We start from the raw sequence: 14,423 nt of genomic DNA, 5'->3' as shown, positions 1-14,423 counted from the left end.
CATCAGTAGAGGAGAACGTTATAGGGCCCACCTTTCTAAGCCGTCGTTTTCTCCAGGGGAGGTGATCTTTGCCTCCTGGAGATGAGCTATAATTCCAGGGGATCTCCTGGGCCTAGTCTGCACACACAGGATAATGCACTTTCAATGTGCTTTGGCAGCTGGATTTTCCTGTGCGGAACATGAAAATCTACTTCAAAAGTGCACTGAAAGTGCATTATCTATTGTGTGCAAACTAGGCCCTGGTCTCATCTGGAGGCTAATATAAGCCATTGTTTTAATCTACACCAGAGACCAGGGCCTTCCCCCAAGAAGCCGTTTTCTCCAGGAGAATTCATCTCTGTGGACTGAAGACCAGTCATAATCCTGGGAGTTCCTCTGGAGGCGGTGGGTTCTCCATCTCTGGAGATTTTTAAACAGAGGCTGGAGAGCCATCTGATGGAGAGGCTGATTCTGGGAAGGCTCAAGGGGGTGGCAGGTGACAGTGGAGGAGCGAGAGGGTTGTGAGTGTCCTTCACAGTGCAGGGGGTTGGACTAGATGACCCAGGAGGTCCCTTCCAACTCTATTATTATTCTATGATGATGATTCGTCAGAAATGCCCCTGTAAAATAATGTCAATAAATAAAATCTTTTGGGTCCCCGTGGGCGAGAAAGGTGGGGGGTGGCATTTGTTATAAATTTAATTTGGGGCAACAGTTCACAAAAAGGGACAGCTGGTCTTCGTGCCTCTCCCTTTGTCACTCAACCTTTGGGGCAGAATCACTGATTTGGTAGTCAAAGGTTGGTTAAATATAGTGAGCACAGGAAGGTCTGCGGTTGGAGGGCAGAATAAACAGGGGCAGGACGCCATGGCTTCATGAAATCAGATGCCTTGGGAGGAAAGAGGTTGACATTTGTTAATCTGGAAGCAAAAGGGAAGGGGCGATGTTTTAAAAGGACAGTAGCCTAATCAATCCAAAACTGCAGCGGTTCTGGAGCGATGAACGTTGATTGCATGATGCGCTTTCTGCGGGAAGTTAGAAATCCTGGCAGCAATTTAACTATGCATGTGGAATAAGGCGTTGCCGTAATTGCATTTAAATCGCCACCAACAAGACTGGAAGGAAAGCAGGAGGTAAACAGCGGCAGCAGCTGATTGAAACCAGCCCGCACCTATGCTACCTGAATTTTCCTGTTCCTCTAACCACGACGCTTCTCACCGTGCTGACTGGTGTGTTTTAAATATTATACCGTGCCGACTTGTGTGTATTAAATATTATATCTTTAGAAAGTCTAAGTCGGGGGGGGGGGGGGAAAGATGGCGTACAAAGGTTTTAAAATAAAAATAAAAAACTCGATGGCCCATTGGACTGCATTGCTTTGGAGTTTCAAGGTGTCGAGAACATCAGAAGAGCCGAGATGAATCAGACCGATGGCCTACTGTCTCAAATAGGGGCCAGCCAGTTCCTCTGCAGGGCCGGCCACAGGGCAGAGAGGCCGAGGCCTTCCCCTGAGAAGACCCTCAGAAGAGCCCTGCTGGGTCAGGCCAGGGAGGGTCCCTCCAGTCCAGCCTCCCGTCTCACCCAGGGGCCAGCCAGTTCCTCTGCAGGGCCAGCCACAGGGCAGAGAGGCCGAGGCCTTCCCCTGAGAAGACCCTCAGAAAAGCCCTGCTGGGTCAGGCCAGGGAGGGACCCTCCAGTCCAGCCTCCCATCTCACCCAGGGGCCAGCCAGTTCCTCTGCAGGGCCAGCCACAGGGCAGAGAGGCCGAGGCCATCCCCTGAGAAGACCCTCAGAAGAGCCCTGCTGGGTCAGGCCAGGGAGGGACCCTCCAGTCCAGCCTCCTGTCTCAAATAGGGGCCAGCCAGTTCCTCTGCAGGGCCGGCCACAGGGCAGAGAGGCCGAGGCCTTCCCCTGAGAAGACCCTCAGAAGAGCCCTGCTGGGTCAGGCCAGGGAGGGTCCCTCCAGTCCAGCCTCCCGTCTCACCCAGGGGCCAGCCAGTTCCTCTGCAGGGCCAGCCACAGGGCAGAGAGGCCGAGGCCTTCCCCTGAGAAGACCCTCAGAAAAGCCCTGCTGGGTCAGGCCAGGGAGGGTCCCTCCAGTCCAGCCTCCCGTCTCACCCAGGGGCCAGCCAGTTCCTCTGCAGGGCCAGCCACAGGGCAGAGAGGCCGAGGCCTTCCCCTGAGAAGACCCTCAGAAGAGCCCTGCTGGGTCAGGCCTGGGAGGGTCCCTCCAGTCCAGCCTCCCGTCTCCCCCAGGGGCCAGCCAGTTCCTCTGCAGGGCCAGCCACAGGGCAGAGAGGCCGAGGCCTTCCCCTGAGAAGACCCTCAGAAGAGCCCTGCTGGGTCAGGCCAGGGAGGGTCCCTCCAGTCCAGCCTCCCGTCTCCCCCAGGGGCCAGCCAGTTCCTCTGCAGGGCCAGCCACAGGGCAGGGAGGCCGAGCCCTTCCCCTGAGAAGACCCTCAGAAGAGCCCTGCTGGGTCAGGCCAGGGAGGGTCCCTCCAGTCCAGCCTCCCGCCTCACCCAGGGGCCAGCCAGTTCCTCTGCAGGGCCAGCCACAGGGCAGAGAGGCCGAGGCCTTCCCCTGAGAAGACCCTCAGAAGAGCCCTGCTGGGTCAGGCCAGGGAGGGTCCCTCCAGTCCAGCCTCCCGTCTCCCCCAGGGGCCAGCCAGTTCCTCTGCAGGGCCAGCCACAGGGCAGAGAGGCCGAGGCCTTCCCCTGAGAAGACCCTCAGAAGAGCCCTGCTGGGTCAGGCCAGGGAGGGTCCCTCCAGTCCAGCCTCCCGTCTCCCCCAGGGGCCAGCCAGTTCCTCTGCAGGGCCAGCCACAGGGCAGAGAGGCCGAGGCCTTCCCCTGAGAAGACCCTCAGAAGAGCCCTGCTGGGTCAGGCCAGGGAGGGTCCCTCCAGTCCAGCCTCCCACCTCACCCAGGGGCCAGCCAGTTCCTCTGCAGGGCCAGCCACAGGGCAGAGAGGCCGAGGCCTTCCCCTGAGAAGACCCTCAGAAGAGCCCTGCTGGGTCAGGCCAGGGAGGGTTCCTCCAGTCCAGCCTCCCGTCTCACCCAGGGGCCAGCCAGTTCCTCTGCAGGGCCAGCCACAGGGCAGAGAGGCCGAGGCCTTCCCCTGAGAAGACCCTCAGAAGAGCCCTGCTGGGTCAGGCCAGGGAGGGTCCCTCCAGTCCAGCCTCCCGTCTCACCCAGGGGCCAGCCAGTTCCTCTGCAGGGCCAGCCACAGGGCAGGGAGGCCGAGGCCTTCCCCTGAGAAGACCCTCAGAAGAGCCCTGCTGGGTCAGGCCAGGGAGGGTCCCTCCAGTCCAGCCTCCCGTCTCACCCAGGGGCCAGCCAGTTCCTCTGCAGGGCCAGCCACAGGGCAGAGAGGCCGAGGCCTTCCCCTGAGAAGGCCCTCAGAAGAGCCCTGCTGGGTCAGGCCAGGGAGGGTCCCTCCAGTCCAGCCTCCCATCTCACCCAGGGGCCAGCCAGTTCCTCTGCAGGGCCAGCCACAGGGCAGAGAGGCCGAGGCCTTCCCCTGAGAAGACCCTCAGAAGAGCCCTGCTGGGACAGGCCAGGGAGGGTCCCTCCAGTCCAGCCTCCCGTCTCACCCAGGGGCCAGCCAGTTCCTCTGCAGGGCCAGCCACAGGGCAGAGAGGCCAAGGCCTTCCCCTGAGAAGACCCTCAGAAGAGCCCTGCTGGGTCAGGCCAGGGAGGGTCCCTCCAGTCCAGCCTCCCGTCTCACCCAGGGGCCAGCCAGTTCTTCTGCAGGGCCAGCCACAGGGCAGAGAGGCCGAGGCCTTCCCCTGAGAAGACCCTCAGAAGAGCCCTGCTGGGTCAGGCCAGGGAGGGTCCCTCCAGTCCAGCCTCCCGTCTCACCCAGGGGCCAGCCAGTTCCTCTGCAGGGCCAGCCACAGGGCAGAGAGGCCGAGGCCTTCCCCTGAGAAGACCCTCAGAAGAGCCCTGCTGGGTCAGGCCAGGGAGGGTCCCTCCAGTCCAGCCTCCCATCTCACCCAGGGGCCAGCCAGTTCCTCTGCAGGGCCAGCCACAGGGCAGAGAGGCCGAGGCCTTCCCCTGAGAAGACCCTCAGAAGAGCCCTGCTGGGTCAGGCCAGGGAGGGTCCCTCCAGTCCAGCCTCCCGTCTCACCCAGGGGCCAGCCAGTTCCTCTGCAGGGCCAGCCACAGGGCAGGGAGGCCGAGGCCTTCCCCTGAGAAGACCCTCAGAAGAGCCCTGCTGGGTCAGGCCAGGGAGGGTCCCTCCAGTCCAGCCTCCCGTCTCACCCAGGGGCCAGCCAGTTCCTCTGCAGGGTCAGCCACAGGGCAGAGAGGCCGAGGCCTTCCCCTGAGAAGGCCCTCAGAAGAGCCCTGCTGGGTCAGGCCAGGGAGGGTCCCTCCAGTCCAGCCTCCCATCTCACCCAGGGGCCAGCCAGTTCCTCTGCAGGGCCAGCCACAGGGCAGAGAGGCCGAGGCCTTCCCCTGAGAAGACCCTCAGAAGAGCCCTGCTGGGTCAGGCCAGGGAGGGTCCCTCCAGTCCAGTCTCCCGTCTCACCCAGGGGCCAGCCAGTTCCTCTGCAGGGCCAGCCACAGGGCAGAGAGGCCGAGGCCTTCCCCTGAGAAGACCCTCAGAAGAGCCCTGCTGGGTCAGGCCAGGGAGGGTCCCTCCAGTCCAGCCTCCCGTCTCACCCAGGGGCCAGCCAGTTCTTCTGCAGGGCCAGCCACAGGGCAGAGAGGCCGAGGCCTTCCCCTGAGAAGACCCTCAGAAGAGCCCTGCTGGGTCAGGCCAGGGAGGGTCCCTCCAGTCCAGCCTCCCATCTCACCCAGGGGCCAGCCAGTTCCTCTGCAGGGCCAGCCACAGGGCAGAGAGGCCGAGGCCTTCCCCTGAGAAGACCCTCAGAAGAGCCCTGCTGGGTCAGGCCAGGGAGGGTCCCTCCAGTCCAGCCTCCCGTCTCACCCAGGGGCCAGCCAGTTCATCTGCAGGGCCAGCCACAGGGCAGAGAGGCCGAGGCCTTCCCCTGAGAAGACCCTCAGAAGAGCCCTGCTGGGTCAGGCCAGGGAGGGTCCCTCCAGTCCAGCCTCCCATCTCACCCAGGGGCCAGCCAGTTCCTCTGCAGGGCCAGCCACAGGGCAGAGAGGCCGAGGCCTTCCCCTGAGAAGACCCTCAGAAGAGCCCTGCTGGGTCAGGCCAGGGAGGGTCCCTCCAGTCCAGCCTCCCGTCTCACCCAGGGGCCAGCCAGTTCCTCTGCAGGGCCAGCCACAGGGCAGAGAGGCCGAGGCCTTCCCCTGAGAAGACCCTCAGAAGAGCCCTGCTGGGTCAGGCCAGGGAGGGTCCCTCCAGTCCAGCCTCCCGTCTCACCCAGGGGCCAGCCAGTTCCTCTGCAGGGCCAGCCACAGGGCAGAGAGGCCGAGGCCTTCCCCTGAGAAGACCCTCAGAAGAGCCCTGCTGGGTCAGGCCAGGGAGGGTCCCTCCAGTCCAGCCTCCCATCTCACCCAGGGGCCAGCCAGTTCCTCTGCAGGGCCAGCCACAGGGCAGAGAGGCCGAGGCCTTCCCCTGAGAAGACCCTCAGAAGAGCCCTGCTGGTTCAGGCCAGGGAGGGTCCCTCCAGTCCAGCCTCCCGTCTCACCCAGGGGCCAGCCAGTTCCTCTGCAGGGCCAGCCACAGGGCAGAGAGGCCGAGTCCTTCCCCTGAGAAGACCCTCAGAAGAGCCCTGCTGGGTCAGGCCAGGGAGGGTCCCTCCAGTCCAGCCTCCCGTCTCACCCAGGGGCCAGCCAGTTCCTCTGCAGGGCCAGCCACAGGGCAGAGAGGCCGAGGCCTTCCCCTGAGAAGGCCCTCAGAAGAGCCCTGCTGGGTCAGGCCAGGGAGGGTCCCTCCAGTCCAGCCTCCCATCTCACCCAGGGGCCAGCCAGTTCCTCTGCAGGGCCAGCCACAGGGCAGAGAGGCCGAGGCCTTCCCCTGAGAAGACCCTCAGAAGAGCCCTGCTGGGTCAGGCCAGGCAGGGTCCCTCCAGTCCAGCCTCCCGTCTCACCCAGGGGCCAGCCAGTTCCTCTGCAGGGCCAGCCACAGGGCAGAGAGGCCGAGGCCTTCCCCTGAGAAGACCCTCAGAAGAGCCCTGCTGGGTCAGGCCAGGGAGGGTCCCTCCAGTCCAGCCTCCCGTCTCACCCAGGGGCCAGCCAGTTCCTCTGCAGGGCCAGCCACAGGGCAGAGAGGCCGAGGCCTTCCCCTGAGAAGACCCTCAGAAGAGCCCTGCTGGGTCAGGCCAGGGAGGGTCCCTCCAGTCCAGCCTCCCATCTCACCCAGGGGCCAGCCAGTTCCTCTGCAGGGCCAGCCACAGGGCAGAGAGGCCGAGGCCTTCCCCTGAGAAGACCCTCAGAAGAGCCCTGCTGGGTCAGGCCAGGGAGGGTCCCTCCAGTCCCGCCTCCCGTCTCACCCAGGGGCCAGCCAGTTCATCTGCAGGGCCAGCCACAGGGCAGAGAGGCCGAGGCCTTCCCCTGAGAAGACCCTCAGAAGAGCCCTGCTGGGTCAGGCCAGGGAGGGTCCCTCCAGTCCAGCCTCCCATCTCACCCAGGGGCCAGCCAGTTCCTCTGCAGGGCCAGCCACAGGGCAGAGAGGCCGAGGCCTTCCCCTGAGAAGACCCTCAGAAGAGCCCTGCTGGGTCAGGCCAGGGAGGGTCCCTCCAGTCCAGCCTCCCGTCTCACCCAGGGGCCAGCCAGTTCCTCTGCAGGGCCAGCCACAGGGCAGAGAGGCCGAGGCCTTCCCCTGAGAAGACCCTCAGAAGAGCCCTGCTGGGTCAGGCCAGGGAGGGTCCCTCCAGTCCAGCCTCCCGTCTCACCCAGGGGCCAGCCAGTTCCTCTGCAGGGCCAGCCACAGGGCAGAGAGGCCGAGGCCTTCCCCTGAGAAGACCCTCAGAAGAGCCCTGCTGGGTCAGGCCAGGGAGGGTCCCTCCAGTCCAGCCTCCCATCTCACCCAGGGGCCAGCCAGTTCCTCTGCAGGGCCAGCCACAGGGCAGAGAGGCCGAGGCCTTCCCCTGAGAAGACCCTCAGAAGAGCCCTGCTGGGTCAGGCCAGGGAGGGTCCCTCCAGTCCAGCCTCCCGTCTCACCCAGGGGCCAGCCAGTTCCTCTGCAGGGCCAGCCACAGGGCAGAGAGGCCGAGGCCTTCCCCTGAGAAGACCCTCAGAAGAGCCCTGCTGGGTCAGGCCAGGGAGGGTCCCTCCAGTCCAGCCTCCCGTCTCACCCAGGGGCCAGCCAGTTCCTCTGCAGGGCCAGCCACAGGGCAGAGAGGCCGAGGCCTTCCCCTGAGAAGACCCTCAGAAGAGCCCTGCTGGGTCAGGCCAGGGAGGGTCCCTCCAGTCCAGCCTCCCGTCTCACCCAGGGGCCAGCCAGTTCCTCTGCAGGGCCAGCCACAGGGCAGAGAGGCCGAGGCCTTCCCCTGAGAAGACCCTCAGAAGAGCCCTGCTGGGTCAGGCCAGGGAGGGTCCCTCCAGTCCAGCCTCCCGTCTCACCCAGGGGCCAGCCAGTTCCTCTGCAGGGCCAGCCACAGGGCAGAGAGGCCGAGGCCTTCCCCTAAGAAGACCCTCAGAAGAGCCCTGCTGGGTCAGGCCAGGGAGGGTCCCTCCAGTCCAGCCTCCCGTCTCACCCAGGGGCCAGCCAGTTCCTCTGCAGGGCCCGCCACAGGGCAGAGAGGCCGAGGCCTTCCCCTGAGAAGACCCTCAGAAGAGCCCTGCTGGGTCAGGCCAGGGAGGGTCCCTCCAGTCCAGCCTCCCGTCTCACCCAGGGGCCAGCCAGTTCCTCTGCAGGGCCAGCCACAGGGCAGAGAGGCCGAGGCCTTCCCCTGAGGAGACCCTCAGAAGAGCCCTGCTGGGTCAGGCCAGGGAGGGTCCCTCCAGTCCAGCCTCCCGTCTCACCCAGGGGCCAGCCAGTTCCTCTGCAGGGCCAGCCACAGGGCAGAGAGGCCGAGGCCTTCCCCTGAGAAGACCCTCAGAAGAGCCCTGCTGGGTCAGGCCAGGGAGGGTCCCTCCAGTCCAGCCTCCAGTCTCACCCAGGGGCCAGCCAGTTCCCCTGCAGGGCCAGCCACAGGGCAGAGAGGCCGAGGCCTTCCCCTGAGAAGACCCTCAGAAGAGCCTGCTGGGTCAGGCCAGGGAGGGTCCCTCCAGTCCAGCCTCCCATCTCACCCAGGGGCCAGCCAGTTCCCCTGCAGGGCCAGCCACAGGGCAGAGAGGCGGAGGCCTTCCCCTGAGAAGACCCTCAGAAGAGCCCTGCTGGGTCAGGCCAGGGAGGGTCCCTCCAGTCCAGCCTCCCGTCTCACCCAGGGGCCAGCCAGTTCCTCTGCAGGGCCAGCCACAGGGCAGAGAGGCCGTGGCCTTCCCCTGAGAAGACCCTCAGAAGAGCCCTGCTGGGTCAGGCCAGGGAGGGTCCCTCCAGTCCAGCCTCCCGTCTCCCCCAGGGGCCAGCCAGTTCCTCTGCAGGGCCAGCCACAGGGCAGAGAGGCCGAGGCCTTCCCCTGAGAAGACCCTCAGAAGAGCCCTGCTGGGTCAGGCCAGGGAGGGTCCCTCCAGTCCAGCCTCCCCTCTCCCCCAGGGGCCAGCCAGTTCCTCTGCAGGGCCAGCCACAGGGCAGAGAGGCCGAGGCCTTCCCCTGATGTTGCCTCTGTCTCTGGGATTCAGAGGTTTAGTGCCTCGGAATGTGGAGGTTCCGCTCAGACACCATGGATGGTAGTGAGTGATAGACTTCTTCTCGGTGGAGATCCTGGTGCTGAGACTATCTGATCAGTTATGTGTTTGCTGTCTATCCCAAGGCAGTTTAGAAGACCTTCTCCGAAAGCAAGGCATCTGGTATTTCTGTAGCCGTTTAATTTAGCTGTCAGAGGCACAAGAGCAGCCTCATGCGGCCAGACTGACCTATGGATGAACCCATAGCAAAGGCACTTTCCCATGGAAATGTGCACCATCAGCAAGAAAACCTGTGATGGTATCAAAATCCTGCTTCCGATCTGTCCTGTTGTGGGACAGGTCTTTCACCTGTTTAAAAAATGCCCTCCTGAAAGATATGGCAATTTCCTTTTTTTCCTTCGGCCACCGAGAGAGGAGAGCCAAGAATTCAGTGAATGACTGATAGAATCACAGATTTGGAAGGGATCTTGTGGGTCATCTAGTCCGACCCCCTGCACTAGGCAGGATACTCACATCCCATTTGCTCATCTACTGTCACCTGCCACCCCCTTGAACCTTCACTGAATCAGCCTCTCCGTCAGATGGCTATCTAGCCGCTGTTTAAAAATCTCCAGAGATGGAGAACCCACCACCAACCGAAGAAGCCTGTTCCACTGAGGAACCGCTCTGACTGTCAGGAACTTCTGCCGGATGTTGAGACGGAATTTAGAATCATGGAATCCTAGAGTTGGAAGGGACCTCCTGGGTCATCTAGTCCAACCCCCTGCACTATGCAGGACACTCACAACCCTCTCGCTCCTCCTCTATCACCTGCCACCCCCTTGAGCCTTCCCAGAATCAGCCTCTCCGTCAGATGGCTCTCCAGCCTCTGCTTAAAAACCTCCAAAGATGGAGAACCCACCACCTCCCGAGGAAGCCTGCTCCACTGAGAAACTGCTCTGTCAGGAAAAAATTAACTTTAAAAAACATTCTCATATCGTGTTTAGGGACGAGCACCCCCCAGGACCCAAACTGGCCCTCGACCCTAGGGCACGATTCCGCTCTCTGCTTGTTCATTCATTCGACTGTCATGAAACAGAACATGGTGGAGCCCAGGGGCACCTTTAAGAGAAACCAAGTTTAGTTCTGGGCGGAAGGATTTGTGCTCATGCACACTTCTTCAGCTAGAAGCAAGTGCAAGCCCAGCGGCATGTTTAGCTCTGAGTGGAAGCTTTCTTGAGCAGGCACGCAAGCAAAGTTTGAGTTCGGGGGCACCTTGAAGACCCCCAAAGTTTGTTGTTGTTATGTGCGAAGTCGTGTCCGACCCATCGCGACCCCATGGACAATGATCCTCCAGGCCTTCCTGTCCTCTCCCATTCCCCGGAGTCCATTTAAGTTTGCACCTACTGCTTCAGTGACTCCATCCAGCCACCTCATTCTCTGTCGTCCCCTTCTTCTTTTGCCCTCGATCGCTCCCAGCATTAGGCTCTTCTCCAGGGAGTCCTTCCTTCTCATGAGGTGGCCAAAGTATTTGAGTTTCATCTTCAGGATCTGGCCTTCTAAAGAGCAGTCAGGGCTGATCTCCTCTAGGACTGACCGGTTTGTTTGCCTTGCAGTCCAAGGGACTCGCAAGAGTCTTCTCCAGCACCAGAGTTCAAAAGCCTCAGTTCTTTGACGCTCGGCCTTCCTTATGGTCCAACTTTCGCAGCCATACATTGCAACTGGGAAGACCATAGCCTTGACTAAACGCACTTTTGTTGGCAGGGTGATGTCTCTGCTTTTTAGGATGCTGTCTAGATTTGCCATAGCTTTCCTCCCCAGGAGCAAGCGTCTTTTAATTTCTTTGCTGCAGTCCCCATCTGCAGTGATCTTGGAGCCCAGGAAAATAAAATCTGTCACTATCTCCATTTCTTCCCCTTCTATTTGCCAGGAATTGAGAGGGCCGGATGCCATGATCTTTGTTTTCTTGATGTTGAGTTTCAAGCCAACTTTTGCACTCTCCTCCTTCACCCGCATCAACAGGCTCTTTAGTTCCTCTTCACTTTCTGCCATTAGAGTGGTATCATCTGCATATCTGAGGTTGTTGATATTTCTCCCTGCAATCTTGATCCCAATTTGTGACTCCTCTAATCCCGCATTTCTCATGATGTGCTCTGCATACAAGTTAAATAGGCAAGGCGACAGTATACAGCCTTGCCGAACTCCTTTCTCAATTTTGAACCAGTCAGTGATTCCATGTTCAGTTCTCACTGTTGCTTCTTGACCTGCATATAAATTTCTCAAGAGACAAATAAGATGCTCTGGTATTCCCATCTCTTTAAGAACTTGCCACAATTTGTTGTGCTCCACACAATCAAAGGCTTTAGCATAGTCAATGAAGCAGAAGTAGACGTTCTTCTGGTACTCCCTAGCTTTCTCCATGATCCAGCGTATGTTGGCAATTTGATCTCTAGTTCCTCTGCCTCTTCGAAATCCTGCCTGTACTTCTGGAAGTTCTCGGTCCACATATTGCTGGAGCCTAGCTTGTAGGATTTTGAGCATAACTTTGCTAGCATGAGAAATTAGTGCGATGGTGCGGTAGTTTGAACATTCTTTGGCATTGCCCTTCTTTGGGATTGGAATGTAAACTGACCTTTTCCAATCCTGTGGCCATTGTTGAGTTTTCCAAATTTGCTGGCATATTGAGTGTAGCACTTTTACTGCATCGTCCTTTAAGATTTTGAATAGTTCAACTGGAATGCTGTCACTACCACTAGCTTTATTGTTGCTCAGACTTCCTAAGGCCCATTTGACTTCACATTCCAGGATGTCTGGCTCCAGGTCAGTAACTACCCCATTGTGGTCATCAGGGATGTTAAGATCGCTCTTGTATAGTTCTTCTGTATAATTTTGCCACCTTTGTTTAATCTCTTCTGCTTCTGTGAGGTCCCTACCATTTTGGTCCCTTATCATACCCATCTTTGCATGAAACGTTCTCTTCATATCTCCAATTTTCTTGAAAAGATCTCTGGTCCTCCCCATTCTATTGTTTTCTTCTATTTGTTTGCACTGTTCATTTAAGAAGGCATTCTTATCTCTTCTAGCTTTTCTCTGGAATTCTGCATTCAATTGGGTGTATCTTTCTCTTTCTCCCTTGCCTTTCACTTCCCTTCTCTCCTTAGCTATTTGTAAAGCTTCCTCAGACAGCCATTTTGATTTCTTGCATTTCTTTTTCTTTGGGATGGTTTTAGTTGCTACCTCTTGTACAATGTTGCGAACCTCCGTCCATAGTTCTTCAGGCACTCTGTCTATCAGATCTAATTCCTTAAATCTATTTGTCACCTCCACTGTGTATTCGTCGGGGATATGATTTAGTTCATACCTGAGTGGCCTAGTGCTTTTCCCTACTTTCTTCAATTTAAGCCTAAATTTTGCAACAAGAAGCTCATGATCTGAACCACAATCAGCTCCTGGTCTTGTTTTTATTGACTGGATAGAACTTTTCCATCTTTGGCTGCAGAGCACATAGTCAATCTGATTTCTGTGTTGACCGTCTGGTGATGTCCATGTGTAGAGTCGTCTCTTGGGTTGCTGGAAAAGAGTGTTTGCTATGACCATTGTATTCTCTTGACAAAATTCTACCAGCCTGTGCCCTGCTTCATTTTGTACTCCAAGGCCATACTTGCCAGTTATCCCGGTTATCTTTTGGCTTCCTACTTTAGCATTCCAATCCCCCATGATGATAAGCACATCATTTTTGGGCGTTGCTTCTAGAAGGTGTTGTAGGGCTTCATAGAACTGATCAACTTCATCCTCTTCAGCAGCAGTGGTTGGGGCGTAGACCTGGATCACTGTGATGTTGAATGGTTTGCCTTGGATTCGAACTGAGATCATTCTGTCATTTTGGGGATTGTATCCCAAGACTGCTTTTCCTACTCTCTTATTGATTATGAAGGCTACTCCATTTCTTCTGTGAGATTCTTGTACACAGTAGTATACCTGATGGTCATCTGAATTAAATTCACCCATTCCTGTCCATTTTAGTTCACTGATTCCTAAAATGTCGATGTTCAGTCTTCTCATTTCTTGTTTAACCACGTCCAGCTTGCCCCAAAGTTTACTTTTGGGGAAAAGCGTTCAGGTACGTGCACACTGCTTCAGACAGAACAAAATTGGATGCAGGGATACTCTTCTGGCCAACCAAATTCAATTCTGGGTATAAACTTCTAAGACCGACTCATGTTTGAGTCCAGTGGTCCCGTTAAGAGAGTGGTTTTCAACCTTCCTAATGACACTTTAATACAGTCCCTCATGTTGTGGCGACTCCCAACCATGAAATCATGCAAGGGTTTCTTTCACAGAAATTAAACTAAAGCTGACCAATGGCGTGAACATCCTTTGTTCAGGATTGTATATAAATTGTTTTTTTTTCTGGGGTTTCTCAGTTCAGTTCTGCCTCTTGTCCCACCGTGCCGATCTTGCTCTTTTCCACTGCTCCAGACTGACGAACGCTCAATTTCATTCATTCATTCATTCATTCATTCATTCATTCATTCATTCATTCATTCATTCATTCATTCATTCAATTTATATACCGCCCTCCCCGGAGGCTCAGGACGGTTTACATGGAGCATATGAACGATACGTTCGCGGTCAGGGCCCAGTGTACCTGAGGGACTGCCTCCCCGCCTATGCCCCCAAAAGAGCTCTGTGCTCCACCGCCACCAACCGGCTAATGGTCCCTGGCCCTAAAGAAGTCCACCTGGTCTCGACCAGGGCCAGAGCATTCTCTGTCCTGGCCCTCACCTGGTGGAATGAGCTCCCGGAGGAGATCAGGGCCCTGACAGCACTAAAACAGTTCCGCAGGGCCTGCAAAAAGGAGCTCCTCCGCTAGGCATTTGGTTGAGATCAGGCACAGCCAACAGTGAATGAAGGGCCCCCGCTCCCCCCCCCCTCTCCCCGCCTTCCTCCCAGAACTCCACCAGAGTGCTCTGGACCTGTTCTGCCATTGCACTGTTGCATCATTATACTATTTTATTATATTGTTATACTGTTATATTATTCTATGAGAGAATAATATAATATAATAATATGAGAGCCAGTTTGGTGTCATGGTTAGGAATGCGGACTTCTAATCTGGCATGCCGGGTTCGATTCTGCACTCCCCCACATGCAACCAGCTGGGTGACCTTGGGCTCTCCATGGCACTGATAAAACTGTTCTGACCGAGCAGGAATATCAGGGCTCTCTCAGCCTCACCCACCTCACAAGGTGTCTGTTGTGGGGAGAGGAAAGGGAAGGTGACTGTAAGCCGCCTTGAGCCTCCTTCGGGTAGGGAAAAGCGGCATATAAGAACCAACTCTTCTTCTTCTTCTTCTTCTTCTTCTTCTTCTTCTTCTTCTATTATACTGTTACAACCACTGTTATTAATGATTGTATGATTTTTAACGAAGACTGTTTCATGTATTGTTTATTAGTTCAATGTAAACCGCCCCGAGCCTTCGGGGAGGGCGGTATATAAATAAATAAACAAATAAAATATCAATAACACATGAATAGTTAGTTGTAGCAATGAACAGTGTCAACAATGATACAGTAATGATCTACCCCGCAAGGCTGTTGTGTGGGTGGCGCCCCTCCGGCCCAGCTTCTTGCCCTGCTGCGACCCCTGGGAAAGGGTCATTCGACCCCAAAGGGGTCCCGTCCCCCAGGTTGAGAACCGCTGCTTTATGAGTAGCAAAATTTAATTCTGGGGATAGGTTTTCATGGGCATGCCCAGTCCTTCAGACAGAACCATGTGGGAGTTGAATGGCACCTTCAAGACCAACTACTTTTAATTCTG

Source organism: Paroedura picta, chromosome 1 (genome assembly GCF_049243985.1).
Source record: "Paroedura picta isolate Pp20150507F chromosome 1, Ppicta_v3.0, whole genome shotgun sequence".
Taxonomy (NCBI): Eukaryota; Metazoa; Chordata; class Lepidosauria; order Squamata; family Gekkonidae; genus Paroedura; species Paroedura picta.
The sequence above is the reverse complement of the archived record's forward strand: the minus strand, read 5'-3'. Positions refer to the sequence as shown.